This window comes from Talpa europaea (assembly GCF_964194135.1).
Source record: "Talpa europaea genome assembly, chromosome: 12".
NCBI classification, from domain to species: domain Eukaryota; kingdom Metazoa; phylum Chordata; class Mammalia; order Eulipotyphla; family Talpidae; genus Talpa; species Talpa europaea.
Window position 1 is genome coordinate 40263939 of NC_140079.1, and position 13759 is coordinate 40277697.

Consider the following 13759-nt stretch of genomic DNA (forward strand, 5'->3'; position numbering starts at 1 on the left):
GCTAGGAGAGCAATCCTTTGATGGGCTTCTAGGTGGTATATGTGCCTATTGTCTCTGGACTTTATCTTGTGACTGGTGGATGGGCTAATCCACTAATCTGGTCCAGCTACCAGTTTATCCTATCATGGGAGTCTTCTAGAAGGTGGCAACCAGCCCTTTTGGCTCTCTTAAGTGATTGTCCAGTGATTGATTTTGCTGTGGAGTAAGCAGACCTGAGAGAAAGGAATTTAGAGGAACGGAGAGTAGAATGAGAGGGAAGGAGGGGAAGAGAGAGGAGACTTGTGAAAGAGAAGTGCTTTACTTACTGTTCTGTCAGAGATTTCGGAGGTCTATGGGACTAATGTGTAGCTGAGGCTTGAGGAATGGCGAACGTGTCCCTGGTGCCTTTTTTCAAGTCCCTGTTTGGGTGCCAACTATTGAGTCTGGAATGTGACAGCATGTCCCCAGGAAATGCTGTGGGATGAGTCGTGGAGCAGGTTTGGAAGGCAAGACGGCTGCTCAGCAAGCAGCCGCCTTGACATTTACTAGCTGTAATAAACAAACATGATTGATTATATGACAATAGCAGGAGACGCGGGGTCCAGGGGAGACAAAGGGTAACAACTTTATGGGGAACTGGAGGGAACATGTCAGCCACATATATAGGGAGGACTTCCTGTGCAGGTACTTGGTGTAGCTTCTGAGCTACTCCCAGACCACCTCAGACGATGGTCACACAGTCAGTGGCTACTTAGGCATCTCCTCTGCTTCGTGATGTGTGCCATTGTCTTAAGACAGTCATGCAGCAGTGCCTTATCCAAATCCTTCACATAAACGGGTGCATAGGGGAGTCCATACATACACAGATGTAGAGGCCCCAAGGGGGTAGAAAGGCCACAATCGTTCTCTACGATTGTGTATACAAGCAAAGTGTAACAAGTAGTCGGTTGAGCTCTCCACCTTTTTCTACTCCTCTCCTTCCCTGTCCCCCTCCCCTCCCGAGTATCTCAGATCTATTCTCTGCTTTCAAGAGTTAGTCTTAGTTTGTTTTTGATCCTTTGTTTGATTTCCCTAAATTCCACATATAAGAGAACACATCTGTTATGTGTCTTTCTCCTTCGAGCTTACTTGGAATAATCCCTTCTAGTTCTATCCTTGTTGTATGAGTTTATCTTTGTTGATTGCTGAGTAGTATTCCATTGTATGTATAAACTGTATCTTCATCTGTTCTGGGGCATATAGGTCATTTGTATATCTTGGCTATTATAGGTAGTGCTACTATAAACATAGAAGTGCTGATTTCTTTTTGAATTAGTGTTTTGTGTTCTTTAGATAAATACCTAGCATTGCTGGGTAGGTGCCTTTTAAGTCTTTTGAGAATTCTCCACACATCTTTCCATAGAGACTGTAATTCCCACCAATAATGTAAGAGTTTTCTGTTTTTTTCACATCCTTGTCACAACTTTCAGTTTTTTTGATATGAGTCATTCTCACAGGTGTGAGATGTGAGGTGGTATCTTGTGGTTTTGATTGGCATTTCCCTGATCATTTTTTTAATCCATTTTGAGTTGATTTTCATGTATGTTGTGTTTTAATGGTTTGGTTTTATTCTTTTGCATGTGACAGTCCTTTTTTTCCCAGCAGCATTTATTGAAGAACATTTCCTTGTTACACTTTGCTTGTATACACTTTGCTCCCTTATTATGTATTAATTGCCTGTAAATTGTGGTTTTATTTTTGAGCTCTAAATCCTAGTCCATTGGCCTGTGTCTGTTAATGTTGCAATACCATGCTGCTTTAATATTATGATTTAGAGGGGCCTTCCTGTTGCTGCAGGGGGTTGAGCGCAGTGCTATGAAGCTGCTCGCAGCCTCCACACCTTGGGTTCGATTCCTGGCCGGCCAGGGAGACACCCACATGGCATGGCAGACCTCTCCTGTCTTGCCCGCTGCTCCCCTCAGCAGTGTGTTTCAGTCAATCTGCCTGTTCTGCTCCCTGCTTTGTCTCTGGTAAATCCTCCCATCCTCCTACACCTCTGTCCTCTACCCCAGTTCTTGTATAAATAAATCTTTAAGAAAATATATGGCTTTATAATTTGAAGTCTGGGGTTTTTATGTCTCCATTTCCCCCCTTTTTAGTCAGGAGAGTTTGGCTATTCAATTTTATGTGGTTCCACATGAATTTGGATATTTTATTGTGATTGCATCCCTCCACAATAGTCCTTTCCCCGCCTTTCATCCTTGTCCCCGTGTAGACTCAATTCCACACTCAGATTTCTAGAGTTTGTTATTGGTTTATTTTTGGTCAGACCCTTTGTTTTGTTTCTTCTTTTTTTTAAAGATTATTTGTTTGTTTATTTATTTATACAAGCACTGGGTACAGTCAGAAGTGCGGGAGGGTGAGAGAATTCACCAGAGCCAGAGCAGGGAGCAGAGCAGGCAGAAGGACGGAAGCACACTGCTGAGGGGAGCAGTGGGCGGCAGGAGAGGTCTGCGTGCCATGTGGGACCCTCCTCCGGTGGCCGGGGAGCAGCCCGGGATCGAACCGGCGCCACAGAGGCTGCGGGCAGCTTCGCAACCCAGCGCTCAACCGCTGCGCCACCAGGGAGGCCCTTTGTTTTGTTTCTTTATCTGTATTTCTCACATGTTAGTGAACCCATCTGCTATTTGTCTTTTCTCCTTCTGACTAATTTCATTGAGCATTACACCCTCCAGTTCCGTCTTCATTTTTGTAAATGGCAAGAGTTTATCTTTTTTATGTGCCTGAGTAGTAATTCCGTTGTGTATACATACAACATCTTCCTCATCCATGCATTTGTCTTTGATAACTTACATTGTTTCCGTAACAACTATAATAAAGAGTTGCAATAAATATTTTTGAATTAGTGATATCATTTTTCTCTTTCAGTCAGGATAGCTTTGGCTATTTGGAGTCTTTTGTGGTTCCATATGAATTTCAATCATGTTCGTTCTATTTTTTTGAGAAATTGAAACGTTAATAGGGATTGTGTTGAGTCTGTTTATTGCTTTGAGTAAGATGGCTGTTTAATGTTAAATCTGCTAACAAGCAGAGACTATCTTTCCATTTTTTTGTGTCTCTAAATTTTCATTGTATAGTTCCTCCTTTGTTGTTTATTCTCTCTTGTTTAATTCTTTTTGATGCAATCATAAACAGGATTTCAACTGATTTTTGTATGTTGCTTTTGTTTCCTGCTGTTTGCTGGATTGACTTATTGTTCCAGTTAATTTTAGTGGAGTTTGTAGGGGTTTCTATCTGTATTATTTCATCTACAAATAATGATTGTTTTACTCCCCCTTCCCCCCCCCCAAGATTAGATTCCTTTTGTATCTTTCTCTGGCCTTATTGTTCTAGCTAGGACTTCTAATAGTGCATTGAATAGTAGTGGTGAAAATGATATCCTTGTCTTTTATCAGATCCTAGTGGAAATGCTTTCAGTTTTCCACCATTGAAAATGGTTTAAGCTATAGGTTTGTCATATGTGGCTTTTATTATGTTGAGGTGTGTTCCATCTATCCCTAGATTTTTTTAAAATGATAAATGGATGTTGAATCTTAAAAGTGTGTTGTTAGCATCTGCTATGATCCTATAATTTTTATATTTTGCTGATGTAAATTATGTTGATTTCACTTTCAGATGTTATATCTAGAATAACTCCTATTTGGCTATGGCATATGATACCCACTATGGTGTAGGATCCTTTCAATACATTGTTGAATTGTGGGTTTTTGCATCTGTCTTCATTAGAGCAATTAGCCTGTAGTTTCTTTATATGATTATTCAGCCTACTAGTATATAGATGTTCATAATACTTTCTGATATGTCTATTGTAACTTCTCTTTCATTTCTGAGTCTGTTAATTTAATTATTCTCCTTTTCTCACTTTTGTGAGCCTAGCTAAAGCTTTGTCTTTTTTTTTTCCTTCTTCAAGGAACCAGCTTTTGGGCATGTATTGCTATATACTTTCCTCTTGGCATTGCTTTTTCTGTGTCTCAGAGGTTCTGGTAGGTTGTGTCCTCATTTTTATTTGTCTCCAAGTATTTTAATATTTTCTTCTTTAATATCCTCATTAACCCAAAAGTCATTCAGTAGTGTGTTCAGTCTCTCCATCTTAGAGGTTTTTCCTGCTTTCTTTTTGTGATTGAGTTCTAGCTTGCTACTATTGTGATCAGAAAAGATGCTTGTTATATTTCAAACTTCATGAATTGATAGTTGTTTGGGCCCACCAGTACTCCATTATTGATACTTGTTTTATGACCCAATATGTGATCAATCCTGGAGAATGCCCCATGTGCATTTAAAAATAATATTTATTTAGATTTTAGGGAGTGTAGGGTCCTATAAATGTCAGTTAAGCCCATGTGCTCTTTGCTTAAGGCTATTGTGTGCTCATTGATTTTCTGTCTGGTGAAAGTGGGTTGTTGAAGTCCCTACCCACTACTGTGTTGCTCCCAATGAGAAGTGCTGCATCCTAGTTAATAAGCAGCCACCACCAATCTAGACTCTCATTTTACACCAATGAACTCACTCCCCTTCAGAACCACTCTGTCCTCTCCCCTTCCATTCTGTACAGTTAAGTACTTCTCAGTACTCTGGATTTGCCAGATGGTCACCATATATGCACATTTACCAGATAACAAATCCACTCCTATTATCTAATAAGCATATTTTGCTCTCACCTGTTGTAAATAGTGCTGCAATAAACCTGTAAATGTGCAGGTATCTTTTTGAAGTAATGTTTTTTGTGTTCTTTGGGTAGATTCCTAGAGTGGAATTGCTGGGTCATGTTGTAGCTCCATTTTTAGCAGATTGAGGAACCTCCACACAACTTTCCATAGTGCTTGGACTAGTTTGCATTCCTAATAGTGGTGTAGGAGAGTTTCTTTTTCTACACATCCTTGGCAACATTTGCTGTTGCCTGCTTTTTTAATGTGTACCATTCTTACTGGTGTAATGTGGTATTTCATTGTGGTTTTGACTTGTATTTCCCTTATTACAAGTGATGTTGAACATTTTTTTATATACCTGTTGGCAATTTGCATTTTCACTTGGAAAAGTGTCTTCTAGCTCTTCTGCCCATTTTTTGACTGGGTTTACTTTGTTTTTGTTGAGTCACATGAGCTCTTTGTAGTTTTTTTATTTAAATATTTTATTTTATATAGTTCTTACATCTTTTTTCATCTTTGCACAATGTACACATTTTCATTTTGGTTATTTTCCCCATATAATTGCACCTCCACCCTTATTTTGACTCTAGTCCTTCCTTTCCCCACCCCTCCTTAACCACGCCCCCCCCCCCATAGTGTGTCTCTGGTTTATAGTTGCTTGTTGATTTTGATTTTGATTTTGTATTGATTAGTCTTTTTCCTGGTCTCTTATTTAGCTTTTCTAAATTCCTGCTATGAGGGAGACCATCCAGTATTTTTCTTTTTCTTTCTGACTTATTTCACTGAGCATGATCCCTTCTAGTTCCATCTATGTTGCTGCAAACTACATGTATTTATCTTTTTTGATTGCTAAGTAATATTCCATTGTATATATATATACCACATCTTCTTGATCCAGTCATCTATTTTTGGGCATTTGGGTTGCTTCCATAGTTTAGCTATTGTAAATAGTGCTGCTGTAAACATAGGGGTGCAGGTGCTCTTTGGAATTACTGTTTCTGTGTCCTTTGGGTAAATCCCTAGGAGTGGAATTGCTGGATCATATGGAAGCTCTATGTTTAGTAGGTCAAGAAATCTCCACACAGCTCTCCATAGTGGTTGGACCAGTTTGCACTCCCACCAGCAGTGTAGGAGAGTTCCTTTTTCTCCACAACCTCGCCAACATTTGTTGTTGCTAGTTTTTTTAATATGTGCAATTCTCACTGGTGTAAGAGGTGTCTCATTGTAGTTTTGATTTGCATTTCCCTGATTACAATTAATGTTGAATATTTTTTCATATGCCTGTTGGCCATTTGCATTTCTTCATCAGAGAAGTTTCTTTTTAGTTCTTCTGCCCATTTTTTGACTGGATTATTTTCTTTGTTTTTGTTGAGTCTCATCAACTCTTTGTAGATTTTTGTGATCAGTACTTTATCATTAGGGTTGTGTACAAAAATTTTCTCCCAGTCAGTGGGGTTTGTCTTTGTTTTTGTTATTGTCTCTTTTGCTGTGCAGAAGCTCTTTAATTTGATGTAGTCTCAGCTATTTATCTTTGCCTTCACTATCACTGCTTTGGGTGATGTGTCTGTAAAGATGTCTTTGAGGTGCATGTTATGTAGTTTTTTGCCTATATTTTCTTCTATGTAATTTATGGTTTCAGGTCTTATGTCTAGTTCTTTAATCCATTTTGAGTTGGTTTTTTTGCATGGTGTGAGGTAGTGGTCAAGCTTCATTCTTTTGCATGTAGTGACCCAGTTTTCCCAGCACCATTTATTGAACAAACTTTCTTTGCTCCAGTGCATATTCTTCACTCCTTTGTCAAAGATTAGTTGACCATAAATCTGTGGGTTTATTTCTGGATTTTCTATTCGATTCCATTGGTCTGTGTGTCTGTTCTTGTTCCAATACCATGCAGTTTTGATGATTATGGCTTTGTAGTATAGTTTGAAGTCTGGGAGTGTGATGCCTCCATTCCCTTCTTTTTTTTTTCAGGAGAGCTTTGGCTATTCGGGGTTTTTGGTGATTCCATATGAATTTCATCAATAATTTTCTATTTCTTTGAAGAATGTCATTGAAATTTTTATTGGAATAGCATTGAATCTGTATATTGCTTTTGGTAGGATGGCCATTTTGATGATGTTAATTCTTCTAATCCATGAGCAGGGGGTGTCTTTCCATTTCTTTGTGTCTTCTATTTCTTTTAACAGCGTTTTATAGTTTTCTTTGTATAGGTCCTTTACCACTTTTGTTAGATTTGTTCCCAAGTATTTGATTTTTTTTGTTTCGATAATAGAAGGGATTTTTTTTTAAGTTCTTCTTCTTCAGATTTATCGTTTGTGTAAGGAAGGCTACTGATTTTTGCGTGTTGATTTTGTATCCTGCCACTTTACTGAACTGATTGATCAGTTGAATTAGTTTTTCTGTGGAGTTTTTGGAGTTCTCTATATTATCATATCATCTGCAAATAGTGATAGTTTAATTTCTTCTTTTCTTATTTGGATTCCTTGTATGTCTTTCTCTTAAATTACTGCTCTGGCTAGGACTTCCAGTATTATATTGAAAAGCAGTGGTGAGAGTGGACATCCTTCTCTTGTTCCAGATCGTAATGGAAATGCTTTCAGTTTTTCGCTATTGAGAATGATACTCGCTGTTGTCTTATCATATATGGCTTTTATGATGTTGAGGTATGTTCCTTGTATCCCAAGAATTTCAAGGGCTTTTATCATGAATGGGTGTGTATTTTGTTGAAAGCTTTCTCAGCATCTATTGATATTATCATATGGTTTTTGTTGATGTGTTGGATGACTTTGATTGATTTTTGGATGTTGAACCATCCTTGTGTCCCTGGAATGAATCCTACTTGGTCATGGTGAATTATCTTATGGATACATTGTTGGATTCTGATAGCTAAAATTTTATTGAGGATTTTTGAATCAGTGTTCATTAGAGAGATTGTCCTCTAGTTTTCTTTTTTTGTGTTGTCTTTGTTCGGTTTTGGTATTAGTGTAATGTTGGCTTAATAGAACGTGTTTAGTGCTATTCCTTCCTTCTCAATTTTTTGGAAGTGTTTGCGAAGGACAGGCACTAATGTCTCTGAATGTTTGGTAGAATTCATTTGTAAATCCATCAGGTCCTGGGCTTTTGTTTTTGGGGAGGTTTTTGATTACCATTTCAATTTCGCTGCTTGTAATTGGTCTGTTTAGGTGTTCTATTTCTTCTTTCTCTAGCTTTGGGTGATTGTAGAGTTGTAGGAATTTGCCCATCTCTTCTAGATTGTTGAACTTGTTTCCATATAACTGTTCATAGTAGTCTGATTATTCTTTTAATTTCTTTTTTTTAATTTTTATTTCCTGAAGATTTATTTATTTATTTATTTATTTATACAAGCACTGGGTACAATCAGAAGCGGGGGAGGGTGCGAGAATTCACCAGAGCCAGAGTGGGGAACAGAACAGGCAGACCGACGAAATACACTGCTGAGGGGAGCAGTGGGTGCTGCAGGAGAGGTCTGCGCACCATGTGGGACCCTCACTGGGGCCGGTGATCAAACAGGCGATGCAGCAGCTACAGGCAGCTTTGCAGCCCAGCGCTCAACCGCTGCGCCACCAGGGGAGGCCCTATTCTTTTAATTTCTGCTGTGTCAGTTGTGATTTCTCCTCTTTGATTTGTGATCCTGTTCATTTGTGCTTTCTCCCATTTTTCCTTTTTGAGCCTGGCAAGGGGTTTGTCTAATTTATTTTTTCGAAGAACTAGCTTTTGGTTTCATTGATCTTTTGGATTTTTTTTTTTTTTAGTTTCGGTTTCATTTATTTCTGTTTTGGTTTCTATTATTTCTTCGACTGGTTTTAGGGTTTTTTTTGTTTTTCTTTTTCTAGTTCTTTGAGCTTTGAGATTAGGTTGTTTCTTTGAGTTCTTGTTTCTTGATGTGAGACTCTATTGCTATATATTTTCCTCTTATTACTGCTTTTGCTGCATCCCATACATTTAGGAAATTGGTGTCCTCCTTGTCATTCAACTCAAAGAATTTTTTAATTTCTTTTTTTATCTCCTCATTAGTTCAGTGGTCTTCCAGTAGTGTGGGTTTCAATCTCCATGAGGTAGTAGAGTTCCTTGCCTTCTTTTTATGGTTTATTTCTATTTTGATGCCTTCATGGTCAGAGAAGATGGTTGATATGATTTCGATCTTGGTGTGCTGTTGATGTTTGTCTTGGGTCCCAGTATGTGATCGATCCTGGAGAATGATCCATGTGCACTTGAGAAAAATGTGTACTCAGATTTTTTTTGGGTTTAGTGTTCTGTAGATGTCTGTTACGCCCAAGTGCTCTAGATGCTTATTTAGAGCTTTAGTTTCTTTACTTGTTTTTTGTCTCGTTGATCTATCCATTGTTGATAGTGGTGTGTTGAAGTCTCCTACTACATATGTTTTTCTCTGATGTCTGTTTTCAAAGATGATAATAGTTGTTTGATGTATTTTGGTGCTCCTTTATTTGGTGAGTATATGTTAATGAGTGTTATTTCTTCTTGAAGTATTGTCCCCTTGATCATAATGTAGTGACCGTTGGGGTCTCTTTTTACCTTTTTGAGTTTGAAATCTGTTTTATCTGATGTAAGTATAGCTGTTCCTGCTTTCTTTTTTGGTCCATTTGCTTGTAGGATTGTTTTTCATCCTTTAACTTTGAATCTATTTTTATCTCTTGTAGTTAAATGTGTTTCCTGGAGACTGCAAAAGGTTGGGTTTTCTTTCGTAATCCAGCCTTCAACTCTGTGTCTTTTTATTGAAGAGTTAACTCTAAGTGTAAATGGAATAAATATTGATATGTTAGCATCTGTATTTGCCATTGTGTTTGTCTTTCCTCTGGTTTTATTTATTTATTCTTTTAATAATTTTTTATTTTGGCCTTCTTTTGTTGTTATTCATCCCTCTGTTGGTTCTGGCTTTAGGACTCCTTGTAGTATTTTTTGGAGTGGGGGTTTAGTTGTAATGAAATTTCAGAGTTTCTGTTTGTCTGGGAAGGTCCTTATTCTTTCTTCATAGAGGAAGGAAAGCTTTGCAGGTAGAGTATTCTTGTTTGGCATTTGTTTTCTTGGAGTCTTTTGACTGTGTCCCTCCGCTCTCTCCTTGCCCATAGTGTTTCTTCAGAGAAGTCTGATATCAGTCTAATTAGTTTTCCTTTGATTGTTATCTGTTTCTTCCCTCTTGTCAGCTTCATTATTTTTTCCTTGTCTTGGATTCTTGGGAGCTTTACTATTATGTGTCTTGCTGTATTTTTCCTTTCGTTATAGGAGTTTGGTGTTCTTCTTGCTTCTTGTATGTCTGTTTTCAGCTCCTTCATGTTTGGGAAGTTCTCCTCAATTATTTCCTTGAATATATTCTCTGTTCCTACGTCTCTCTCCTCTCCTTCTTGGATTCCTATAACTCTTATGTTTCCTTTCCTCATGGAGTCAGATAGTTCCCAAAGTCTTTCTTCGGTCTTTTTCCTTCATACTTCTCTTAACTTTTCTGTTTTGGTTCTTTTTATTTCTATGTCTTCAAGAGTACTAATTCAGTCTTCCATTTCATCTATTCTGCTTTCATTGCTTTTCCCAGAGTTCTTTAGTGCCTCTATTAATTCTTTGGTCTTCTGCATTTCTTTCACTTCCCTCTTTAGGTATTCAATTTCGTTCTCTGATCGTTGATTATTTTTCCCTTATCATTGTTTTTCTTTATGACTTGTCAGTTTTTTTAATCACGGCAACTTTAAATTCTCTTTCTGGAATGTTCAGAAGTTCCTCCAAGTCACCGTCGTTGTCATCTCGTGGGTGGTTTTCTTTTTGTGGTGTGTCTTTCTTTTGAGGAGTTGCTAGGTTGCATGTAGTTTTTCTTCTTTCTGCTGCCTGTCTTCTAATTTGCTGTATGCATTGGGACACTGTGCCGCTGGTACTGGCTGGCATCTTTTTGGTGTGTTGTTTGTTGCGTTTTGGAAACTGGTGGTCCAAACGAGTCAAATACTGTTATGCCAGAAATCTGGTGAGGCAGTGGTTCTTTGAATATGTCAATGGTCGCTGTCACAGAATATTTCCTCCTTCTGTGTTTAATTACAAAGGTGTGTCTTGAAGTCCCACAAACTTTCCTGGAGGTGGGGCAGCTGGATTGCACTCTGGGTTCCAAAAACCCCTGGATCCCGCCGGGCTCCAACTTCCTGCCAGGTGGACAAGGCTTTTGGGGGGTCTTCAGATTGTTATAGGGCAGCCCCGATATTGAACAGGTTGCCTGGCTGTGGTTCCTCACCTGCGCGCTTACAAGGGACTTATTAATACTCCCCTACAGGCACACACAAAAGGTTAATAAAGGTTTATTTACAAGGGAAAAGGAAATAAGGAAAATGTACAACTCAGGGAGAAAATAGGGAAATAAAGTCTTTAATGCGTCCTACCCGATCCGCCGACCTGGAATCCCAAAAAGCACTCTCCGAGCTGGCCGGATGCTGCGAGCTGGCGGAGAGTCAAAATGGGGAACCCCTACAAAGCTCACGTGTCTGGCTTTTATACCAACCTGGCTGCTTAACCCCACCCTCAGGTCCCAGCCACCCTCCCTTTGGTGGTGATGGGATTTGGAGTTCCCAGTGTCTTTGGCTTTGGCCTGGGGTGAGGGTGGAGTCTGCAAAGCCTGTATGGAATTAGCCTTAGGACATCCTTTCCCCCCTAACAAGATCACCTCTGACTGTGCAGGGAACCTTCTCCCTCTGGCTCCGCAGGGAGCCTTCTGCCAGTTTCAAGCAGTCTAGAAAGGTCCCTATTTTAAAATGGTAATGCTGAGACCCACTCCCCTGCGCGCCCAGTCTGCCCCGGCCGTGGGTGCCCGCTCCCCCTCTGGGCTGGACTGCTTGCCAGAAGAACCCTGGTGTGGGCGAACTTGCCAGCTCACCTCTGGCTCCGCCGGGAGCCTTCTGCCGGTTTCAAGTAGTATTTATTGAAGAAAGGTCCCTGTTCTAAATTGGCGATGCAGGTACTTCCCAGCTCACCTCTGGCTTTTCTGGGAGCCTTCTGCCGGTTTCAAGCAGTCTTCATTGAAGAAAGGTCCCTATTCTAAAATGACTGTGGGTATGCCCTCCCCTGCGTGCCCGGTCTGCCTAAGCCTTGGGTGCCCGCTCCCCCTCTGGGCTCGAACTGCTGGCCAGAAGGTGTTACAAGCCAGCCGCAGCAGTCTGGGTGTCAGGGGTTCCTGAAGGATGGGAAGGTGTCAGCGCAATTGTAGAGAATGATAAGGGAGGGGGAATTAGAAGACACAAACACTTGGTCAGGGTGCAGGCATCCTCCTGCTGAGGGTCTCAGCAGTCCTTTATTTATACATTTCAAGCAAACAGTGAGCGCATAAGCCTATGCATTAAGGTAGGAAGATAACAATCATCACATCTTTTTCAAGAGCAGCCAAGGGCCTGTCTGCCTTCCTGCAGAGGTCGTGACATTTATTATTCTTTGTCTTAAAGAAGGCACAGTTGCTAAACAAAAATGTTCTTAGAGTAGTCATTTACCTTAAACAATCAAGTAGCAAAAAAGCCTATGTGACTGCAACTAACATTTCATTGTTTGCCATAGTGAAGGATTAAGGGCTAGGGGAAACAAAGGGCAGAAAGTTACCTGGGGGAAGGGAGACAATGGGATTTTTTTCTAACTAACCTATAAAGTTTGGACTAACATATAACCAAACAATTAAAGTAAAAAAACCAGAAGGCTTTTATATAGAAATCATCATCTATAGTATATTGTTTTTATATTGATTTGATATTAAGGAACCAAGGGCCTGAAGGGCAAGCCGCACTGACTCTTCCCTAGGCAAGGGAAGCCAGGCAAGCCCCACTGCCAGGCAAGTGGCACTGACTCTTCCCTAGCCCCCAGCTCTCAATTAAGGGAGGAATTCTCCTAATCTAAACAAAGAGTTTTCTACCTATTACTCCTATACTTATCTAGTCAGCCTAGTTTCCATATTTAATTTTAAGATCAAAGGACAATTTCCTTTTCCATAAGATTGTTGGTTGTTGTTTTAAGGAACTACAAATATTTCATCAGGGGTTGGGGTGGAGATGGTTATAGCTTTTGGTTCTCAAAAATGGTCGATATTTCCGAGTGCATTATTTGTGCTGCCATGGTTACTAGCTCAACCAGTCACAAAATTGCTGTTGACTTATTCTTGAATGTATACTCTAACAGCTACCATACCAATTGTCACATCCAGGGGAATTAGCCCTAAACAGGAAGAATTTAGCAGGAGTCAGCTATGGCACCTCCTGGCTTATCAGGAATTTCTTACACTTGGAGCATGGCTCGTGTCTGCCACCCAACTGACCATACTTGTGTCAAAAGACCATATCCATACTAAAAGACTTGGCGGAGGGATGTTTACAGCCTTTTGTTCCCAGAAGTTTTTTCACTTGTTAATGTAAGGCGGAATGTTGAATTGCTGCCTTTTGGCAGAGAGTTACTAATTTTATAAAAAATGTAATATTTGTATCACGCAGTGCCATTTGCCATCAAATTGGTTATTCAGTGATTGATCAGTGAAAGGTTTGGCGCGGTAAAGAAAAGGAGAGCCAGGCTAAATTTCTCAAAGGAAGGGAAAGTTTATTGCGCCGCGGTGGACCTCACGCACCCAAGGCTTTAAATGCATATTTTAGCAGTGGTAGAAACTAGCCATAAACAAATGAGAATCTTGGAGTCAGCAAATGAGATTCCAGATTTTTCAGAAATCTGCCCCATGCCCCATGCCCAGACTTTTGCCAGACGACATGAGTAGCATGGCTCCCCATAAGAAGGGTCCTGGCATGGGCGACCTTCCCAGCTCACCTCTGTGTCTGCCAGGACCCTTCTGCAGGTTTCAAGCAGTCTTTATTGAAGAAAGGTTCCTGTTCTAAAGGTTCCTGCGAGCCCGGTCTTCTTTTTAGATTTCTGTGATCAGTCCCTTATCAGTTGTATGCAAAATTTTTCTCCCAATTAATAGGGTGTCTCTTTGCTTTGGTTAATGTCGCTTTTGCTGTACAGAAGCTTTTTAGTTTATTGTAATCTCAGTTGTTTATCTTTTCCTTCCCTTTCTTTGCTTTGGGGGATGTGTCTTTAAAGATGTTACTGAGATGTATATCATG